The 9,942-nt window shown below is 42.7% G+C and overlaps 1 protein-coding gene across 5 annotated transcripts in view; it reads right to left on the bottom strand.

Annotated features, from left to right (window-relative positions):
* Positions 1–9,942, bottom strand: part of GNAL (G protein subunit alpha L) — a 264,809-nt gene that overhangs the window by 101,839 nt on the left and 153,028 nt on the right. The window lies entirely within an intron of this gene.

Below are 9,942 nucleotides of genomic sequence, written 5' to 3' on the forward strand. Positions count from 1 at the left end.
GTGGACTACTACTCAGCCAGTGCGATAAATAAAGTCTTGATATGTGCTACAGTATGGATGCAGCCTAAAGACATTTTGCTGAGCAAAATAACTCAGACTCAAAAAATTAACTCATTGCCATCAAGTCGATTCCGACTCATAGCGACCGTATAGGACAGAGTAGAACTGCCCCATAGAGTTTCCAAGGAGCGCGTGGTGGATTCAAACTGCTGACCTTTTGGTTAGCAGCCGTAGCTCTTAACCACCACGCCATTAGGGTTTCCTGAGAGAAAGAGCCAACCACAAAAAGACAGATATTGTATGACCTCACTTATTTAGAAAGACAAGAAAAGGCAAATGTACACAGACCAAAGTTTATTAGTAGTTACCAGGGGCGGAAGGGAGGGGGAAAAAGGGGATTAATAGTGATGGAAAAATCGCATTGATTAATGGTAGGGTTGCACAGCTGAATATTGTCATTGCTGTCAGTAAGTTGTACACCTGTAAAAAGTTGAACTGGCAAAGTTGTGTGATAGATATATTACCAACAGTGACCAAAAAAAGAGTGGCTGCTGAGACTGCTATGTACAACCAAATACCTCATGGGATTTGGTTTCTTGGTTTGGAGGTTTAGGGTCATGGTTTCATGGGACATGCCAGTTAATTGATCTAATAATATGTTTAGTACTTCTGTTCTACCTCCTAGTTTGATGCGTAGTGTCTGGGGTCTTAAAAGCTTGCAAGTGGCCAACCAAGGCACAATTGGTCTCTATTTGCCTGGAAATACAGAGGAAAAGAATAGTCAGGAATAGGTGGAGGAAACTGAGTATGTGGCTTAACTGCCTCCTGTGCCATGAGACCAGAAGAACTGGATGGTGCCCAGCTACCACTACTGAACATTTTGATCAAAGATTCCTTAGAAGAATCCTGATCAAAAGTGGGAAAATGCAGAAAAGAATTTCAAATTCTCATGGACTCTAGACTTCTGGAGTTATGAAGTTTGGAGGAACCCCTGAAACTATTGCTCTAAGATAATTTTTAAACCTTAAACTAAAAATATCCCCTGAAGTCATTTTAAAACCAAACAATAGTTTAGCTTAACTAGTAAAAAAGGTCTGCCTTGAGTATTATGCTTTTTTAAGAACTAAGTATATGGGATCAAATTGACAACAGCAATTCAATAGATTAGACAGGAACATTAGGGGGTGGTGAGTTTATGTTAATGGAGGAGGAACAACTCAGAAAAGGAGGGTGAGAATGGTTGCACAACTTGAAGAATATAATCAATATCACTAAATGATACACGTAGAAACTGTTGAACTGATGTGTATTTTGCTGTGTATATCCCCAACAACGACAACAACAAAATAAATACAATTATATATAAAAAAATCTGAATGCAGATAGATCTGGTATTCTTGGCATTCCTGACAATTCCAAACAAACCAGAAAGCTCAATGATGATCTGACTGCCGAGCTTCTCCACTGGCCCTCTTGTTTGTTTTTTGGCTCAAGCAACAGCCACTCCCTGAGCGTCCTTTGGCCCCACACTGTGCTAGAAAAGAAGACGTAAGCAAAAAAGGCAGGCAGTTCTCCTTTGAACTTACATGGAGCAAGTGTGGAATGCTTTACCTACGGGTGAGGGCCATCTCATAGTAGATTCCGTCAAAACAAGGCATGCCATTCATTTATTCATTCAGCAAATATTTACGGAGGGCCTGACACAGGTAAGATTTGTGTGGGGGGGCAAAGTAGGGGCAAACTAAGTTAAAAAAACAAACAAAAAAAGGAGACTGGGCCAGGCAAGGACGTGTGGACTTTCTTCTGCAGGTAACGGTCAAGGTCACCAATGACCTCCAGGCTGCTGAATTCAATGCTCATTTCTCAGTCCTCGCCTTACCTGACTTACCAGCAGCACCTGGCCCAGCTGATCGCACTTCTCCTTGCAATCCTTTCTATTTTTTGCTTCCAAGTCTTCCCTCTCCCCTGGTGGTCCTTCTAGCCCACAACCCCTGTTTCTCAGTGTTCTTTCAAGGGTCCTTCTCTCTTCCCAGCCTCCTAAAGCTGGGCACCCTCATTGCTTAGTCCTGGGACCTCTTCTCTGTATAAGTCCCCTTCCTTGGTGACCCTTCCCGTTTTGTGGCTAAATATAATAAGTAGATTAATGACTCGAAGTCCCACCTCCAACTCAGAACTCTCCTCTGACCTGGGACTTGGCTGACATGGAACTTGAATCTTAAGGGGCACCTATGACATGCAAGTCCAAAATGGAACTCCTGCCCCCCAAACATGTTCTACTTGAAGTTTTCCCTAGTAAATGGCAACTCCATTATTCAATCTTTCAGGCCCCAAACGTGGAGTCCTCCTTGACTCCTCTCTTCCTCTTATACCAAAACACGACCCTTGAGAAAATCCTCTTGTCTGTACCTTCAGAAGACCCCTGGGTTGCACAAATAGTTAGCATTCAACTATTAACCAAAAATTGGCAGTTTGAACCCACCCAGTGGTGCTGTGGAAGAAAAGGCTGGTGATCTGCTTCCATAAAGATTACAGCCAAAAAAAAACCCATGGAGCAGTTGTACTGCACACACATGGGGCCACCATGAGTCAAAGTCAACTCAATAGCAATGGGATTGGTTTTTTACGGGTACCTTCAAAATACACCTGATTATTTCTTGCCCCCGCCACTGTGACTTTCCCGACTGAAGCCATCGCCTCCTCTCTGCTCTGTTTCTACCCTTCTTTACCAGTCTACTCAACTCAACAGTCAGTAATTCTTTTAAAATATGTCAGGCCATGCAACACTTCTGCTCAAAACAGTCCAATGCTTCCTATTATCTGACCACCCCCATTACCTCCCCGACTACGATGGTCAACTTGGCTGGGCCATGATTCTCAGTGGTTTGGCAGTTATGTAATGATGTAGTCATCCCCCACGATGTGATCTGATGTGACCAGCCAATCACCTGTAAGGGGAGTTTCCTCTGGGGTGTGGCCTGCATCCAATGTATACATGGACATTTTGGCAAAGCTTACTCGCTTGCTCTGGATCTCTGACTTCTAGCTCTTGGGAAGTGAGCCAGCAGTCTTCTGCCTGACCTGCAGATCTTGGGATTCATCAGCTTTTGTTGTCCTGTGAGCCAGCAGCTTGCCATCTGACTGCCAATTCTGGGATTTGTCAGCTTCTGTAGCCCCACAGGCTGATGGCCTGTCATTTGAGCTGCTGATCTTGGGTTCAAGAGCTCCTGCAAGCATGTGAATCAGGAGAAGCCTCCAGCCTCATGCCTGTACCACAGATATGGGAGTTGCCAACCTTTACAGCTGTGTGAGTTATTTCCTAGAGATAAATCTCTATATATTTATATATATATTTCACTGGCTTTGCTTCTTTACAGAACCCAGCCTAAGACGCTGACCTTATCTCCCACCCCCTCTGTCCCTGCTTGCTCCTTTCCAGCCACACTGGACTATTGTTTCTTGAACATGCCAAGAACTTGGCCCCTCAAGCCCACTGCCCATGCCCTTCCCTCTGTAAAAAAGCATCTCCAGCTCCCCTGGCAGGTTCTATCTCCCTTTATTCTTTCTCACTCTCCCCAACAGTCATCAATAGACTGTACGCTTACTTATTCCTCAGTTTGCCGCCTTGCTTCCACTACGAGAATGTAGGTTCCATGAGTTTCCCGTCTTGTTTTCTATTGTATCCACAGTACCTAGAATTATGCCTGGCATATGAATAGTCAATAAATCATTATAGAATGCATAGGAAGACAGTGGATATTTTTGATCAAGAGAGTCTGTAAGCTCTGCTTTAGGAATGTGAATCCAGAGATGACAGGCTGGGGACTGGCAGGACAAGACACCACATGCAGCAAGACCAGTTTGAAGGGTACCGTGGTAATATGCTCTGAAAGGCACGGCAAGTTTGATTTACACAAGCTGGGTTGCTGGTGGGATGACTGAGGCATGTCTAGCAGGGAGGTATGGATGGATGCAAGGCTGGAATTCAGTTAGGGCCAGAGCTGGAGAGCAGATGGTGTTGGGAAGGGTCTGTGTGAGGCTGATGAGGTACGTCATAACACTGAGTAAGCCTGCTAAGGGAGAGACGTGGTGAGAAAAGGGAAAGAAAGACAGAAAAGGACAGGACAGGACCGCAGACGACACCTATACTTGGAGGCTAAAGGGTTGGAGAAGGAAGGCAAGAGTTTGGAGAAGAACAGCAATGTAAAAAGTAAAGCAAGAAGTCAGTGTGGGGGCAGGGCAGTGGCCAAGGTGCAACACAGCAATACTATCAGGGTAAAAGCAAAAACCCACAGGAACAAAGGGTGTGATAGACAACTACCTTCCAACTAGCTCAACCCTAAAACAACTTCCAGGGGCTGCCATGACACAAGAGACTTGATAAACAGGATGGTTTTAGTTCCTATTCTCTTATCAGTCCTTTAGCGCCAAACAATAAAATCAGTGGGCAGTGACAGAATTGGGGTGGGAGGAGTCCATAAGAAGCATGGTCTTTGTTTTATCAGTATCTTGACAACTTGACCATAAATATCAAGAAAATGAGCACCGGTGTTCTGCCAAGAGGGAATGAATTAAGGCAGCTGACATATTACAGGAAGAAGTATTTTCCTCGTAATCTTTCCTGACATCCATTTTTCTTATTGCCCAAGATAAATGTTCCTAATCTTTCAGGAAAACAGATGACTGAGTTCATATGTGAAAAACTTCTGGCAAAATAAAAGCCATATATGATAGTTACGTGTTACATATATGATAGTCACAGCACTGATTATTACTATGATTGTTTTGAAGGCCTGCCTGGGATCTTTTTGGCATTTATCACTCGTTATCTGAGAAAAGTCTTTGTATTTTCCGGCAGCACTTTCCTCAAGATAACCTGTTACTTACAGATAGTGCAGAGCAGTCAATGCCACCTTTATCTGGGTATCTTTAAACTCACCATGGCCTGAGCTGAGCTCCTGACTCCCACATCTGTCGTACTGCTGCCATCTGTGTCATCTCAGCAGTTCACGGCTTTGTCCTTCCAGTTGCTTAGACCAACCCACAAAAATCATCCTTGACACTTACCTTTCTTCCACATGACACAGCTAATGCACCAGTGTATCTACTTCCAGGACTGATCCACGTTTGAGCACCTCACCACCTCTACTGCTACCACCTTGGTTTCGGACACCAATATCTCACCTAGATTCCTGCAATAGCCTCCTAACCGGCCCCTGGCCTCTCTATAGCACATTCTGAAACAACAGACAGATGCTGCTTTTCACATGAAGTCTGCTCAGGTCCTCGTAAGCCCCAAATCCTCCAATGGGTCTCTGTCCACTCAGAGTTCTTACAGTGACCTCTGAGAGTCGCCTCTCTGGCATTTTCTCTCCATTACCTAACAATGTTTCATTGCTTTCCTTCCTGCACACTCTGCTCCAGCTATACTGGCCTCCTCTTGTCCTCCAATGCCCCAGCTAGGCTCCCACCTCAGCGGCAGGGCCTTGGTGCTGGCTGTTCCCTCTGCCTCAACTGTCTTTTCCATAGGTACCTGTTTTGCTCACTGCCTTACCTCCTTCTGGTCTCTACTCAAATCCCCCTTCTCAGTGACCATCCTCTTTAAAACTGTAGGCCCCTTCTCCTACAAGCCCGATGCCTCTTAGTGGTCCTTTTCTCTATAGTGCTTACCACCTTCTAAGATAATCCAGAATTTCTTTGTTTATTATGTTTTACTTATTCTCTCTGTATCTCTTCTGGACTGTAAGCCCCGAGGAGGGCAGGGATCTTTGTGCTTTGTTCCCTGATGTGCATCAAGGACTTAGCATAGTCCCTGACACATTGAAGGGCTCCCTAAGTATCTGCTTCATGAATGGATGGGTGGATACATTTTTCCAAGGTGTCTGCTCTTCTCCTCTTCTCTCACTCTCTCTTCTACATTATTGCACATTTTCACCTTCACACCAAAAGTTAATTCTAATTAGGTGAGTTGAAAATTCATATAAATTTCTTGTTAGCAACTTTGAATTGGTGGGAATCTGGTTTGTGTCTACAGGTGAGTCTTATATGTTGATGTTTAAAGTCATGTTTCTCTAGGTTCTATGCTGAAAAAATAACTTTTCTGAGGTCTGAGAACATACTTAAACTTAGAAAGTCACAAATAATTCATGTAATTTATAATATAAAGCCTTTTTTTAAAATGTAAAAAGTTTTTTTTTTCTATACAGAAAAGATCAGCTGAAGACAAAATGCTTTCCGTATAAGAGCCATCACCCCTTTCACCCCCCAACACACCTCACACATCTCGGATACAAAGCCACCTGGCCATGTCCTCATCTAAGAGCTCTGACTTTGTGCAGTTCATTATGTGCTTGAGGAGTTTAGGCAATGGCATAGAATTTGGCAGAGAACAAATCAATCTGGGCTCATGGATGGAGGACATTCTACCAAAGCAGTGACCACTTTCTTTCCTTAGCTTTCTGCCAGGGTTGATGCCCTCCTCCCTCCTCCTTTCACCTAATGCTGTTTCTACAGAGCAGTAAACTGCCTTCTGGTACTTATACTCCTTCTCAGAGTATCTGTAATGAACGATTTATTTCATGCTTGTAGAATTCTTAATTATGACTGGTGATAATCAAGGATATTAAGCAACATGTTCAGTTATTACCTCAATTTCTACTTTCATGCTATCTATAACATTACACCCACATGATCCTTAAATAATTGGCTTTACTGTAGGTGCTGATTGGACACTAGCTGTTTGTCACTTCTTCAGTCAATCACGTATACATATGTTTGAAATAAATATATGTAAAAAAAACCCCACCGCCGTATGGATATATATCTATACATACATAGTTGTCATTGTTTGGTTAAAGGCCACTGATTCAAGAGGGAAAAAAAAACTACATGGGATAATAAGATTCAATGTAATAAATAAAGCTAATAATCATAGTAACAATGACACTTTAGTTTCATGGTCTGTGAAGAGCAGAGAGATATTTTAAAAAAGGAAAGGGAACAGAGGGAAACAGGCACATATGGGGAAAGAAAGATAGTGTCAAATGAAGAGCAAGGGGAAGAAAGGGAGAGAGAAAGAGGGGCAAAGAGAAGGACTTAGAGGGTGTTATGGATTCAACTGTGTCCCCCCCCCCCAGTAGCTGTGAATGTGACCTTGAAGATGTGCTCTTTGAAGAAGGTATCAGTTAACATGAGGTCACACTGGAGCAGGTGGGTCCTAATCCCACCTGAGTGATATCCTCATAAAACAGGATAGGAGACATAGAGACAGACACATAGGGAAGCCATGTCACAACAGAGCAGAGATTAAAGTGATGCATCCCAGGAATTCCAAGGATTGTTGGCTATCACCCAAAACTAGGACAAAGGAGTGGAGCAGATTCTCCATAAGACAACTCAGAAAAAAACACAGCCCTGAATTCAAACTTTTAGCCTCCAGATTTATGAGACAATATGTTTCTATTGTTTTAAGCCACCCAGTTTGCACTAGAGTTGCTGTATGAGATTTTGATACCCATGAGATTTGCTGTAACAAATACCTAAAAATGTGAAAATGACTTTGGAATTGGGTTATGTGTAGAGGCTGGAAGAGTTTTGAGCTGCTTCATAGTAAAAGCCTAGACTGACTTGAGAAGACTGTTGGTTGAATTATGGATGTTAAAAGTGATTCTGATGAGGGCTCAAAAAGAAGTGAGAAAAGCTATAAAGAAAGCTTCTATCATATATGTATTGTTGTTGGTGTTAGCTGCTGTTAATTGGCCCCTGACTCATGGCAACCCATGCACAATGGGATCAGGCTGTTGTATCTAAACAGTTTTCATCAGCTAATTTTTGGACATAGATTGCCAGGCTTTATCTGTCTTAGTCTGGAAGTGCCCCTGAAAACTGTTCAGCAATCATAGCACAACGGAAACCTCCATTGACAGATGAGAGGTAGCTGTGCGTGGCGTGCATTGGCCAGGAATTAAGCCCAAGTCTCCTGCATGGAAGGTGAGAATCCTACCATTAAACCATCAAATGTATACATATCATCACGAACAGAATGTTGCTAGAAATGTGGACATTAAATGGGCTTGTGGTGAGGCTTAAAAAGGAAATGATGAGCATCTTATTGGACACTGGAGAAAAAGCAATCCTTGTTATAAAGTGCTGGAGAACTTGGCTGAATTATGTTCTAATGTTTTGTGGAAAGTAGAGCTTGTAAGTGACGAACTTGGCTATTTAGCTGAGGAGATTTCTAAGGAAAATGTGGAAGGTGCAGCCTGGCTTCTCCTTGCTGCTTACATAAAATATGAGAAGAAAGGGATAAATTGCAAAATAAACTGAGAAAAATGGTATCATAACTTGGAGATTCTGGAAATTCTCGGACTGTCTATATCGTAAATATTGAAAAAGCAAGCTCCAGAGAGAATACCAAGGATTCTGGACAATCGTTTGCTAAAGAGGTTATGTGTTCACTTTACGGATCCAATCAATTATCTTAGCAGAAAGGCTTGGACTGAAGGGGACAGAGACAGGACAAAATGATGGAAGACTGTTTGTTGGAATTCTACAGACAGAAAATGAGTCAAAAGAGCTACTAGGCTGCAAAAAACAGCCCTGTTGCTACCACTGCCCTAAAGGGTACAGGCCCTTGGGACTGCTGCCTCCTAGATTACAAATGGTAGGGTTCTGGAGGATCATTTTCAATTTTTGAAATCCAATGGAATTTTCTCTGCAGTGTTTTGGACTTGCTTGGGACCTGTGACTCCATTTACTTCCAATTTCTCCCTTTTAGAATGAGAATGTCTATGTTATGCCTGTTCCACCATTATATTATAGAAATAGATAATTTATTTTCTAAATTTCACAGATGGAGAGGAATTTTGCCCCAGGATGGACCATCTCACTCATACCTGATTTAGAAGATGAGATTTTGAGAGTTGATAGTAGAATGGGTTTAGACTTTTGGGGATGCTGGGATGGAGTGAACATATTTTGCATGTGGAAAGGACATACAATTTTGGGGGTCAGAAGGCAAACTGTTATGAATTGAATTGTGTTCCCCCAAAAGATATTGAAGTTCTAACCCCCAGTACCCGCGAACGTGATTTTGTTTTGAAATAGGGTCTTTGAAGATGTTATCAGTTACATTAACATGGGGTCATACTGGAATAGGGTGGGTCCTAATCCAACATGAATGGTGTCCTTACAAAAGGAGGAGAAGAGACACAGACACACGCACAGGGAAGACAGCCATGTGAAGACAGAGGCAGAAATTAAAGTGCCCAAAAGCCAAGGCACACCAAGGTTGCTGGCTGTCATCAGGAGCTAGGAGAGAGGCATGGAACAGATTCTCCCTCAGAGCCTCCAGAAGGAATCGACACAGTTGATATCCTGTGAGAGAATACATTTCTGTTCTTATAAGCCATTCAGTTTGCTGTGTATTTTACAGCAGCCCTGGGAAACAAATATGGGGGCTTCCATGGAAACACACACCTGACAAAAAGGATGAAGGGGGACATTTGTACATTGTGTCACTGTAATCTGAAATAAAAGTGGTGCTCCTATTTTTTTTTTTTTAGAGCTGTATGCAAAAGTAGTAATGACTATGGATGGCTGGTTGATAACAAACCCAATGCAGCAGTGTGCCACTGGGCTGGACGTCAATCCTGTTATATCATTGCGTTACTGTATGAAGCCAATGAAACAATGCATTATTTCTCATTGTAAAAAAAATAACAGAACCTTTATGTTTAATCTTTATGTTTAACCAAAGGAGTCTTGCGTGGCACAAACAGTTGGGCGCTTGATTATTAGCCGAAAGGTTGTTGGTTCAAATCCACCCAGAGGCACTTAGGAAGACAGGGCTGGTGATACGATTCTGAAAGCTCGCGGCCTTGACAACCCTATGGAGCAGTTCTATTCTGCACACACAGAGTTTCCATTAGTTGGAATCAGCAACTA

The sequence above is a fragment of the Elephas maximus genome, chromosome 11 (assembly GCF_024166365.1).
Source record: "Elephas maximus indicus isolate mEleMax1 chromosome 11, mEleMax1 primary haplotype, whole genome shotgun sequence".
Lineage (NCBI taxonomy): Eukaryota > Metazoa > Chordata > Mammalia > Proboscidea > Elephantidae > Elephas > Elephas maximus.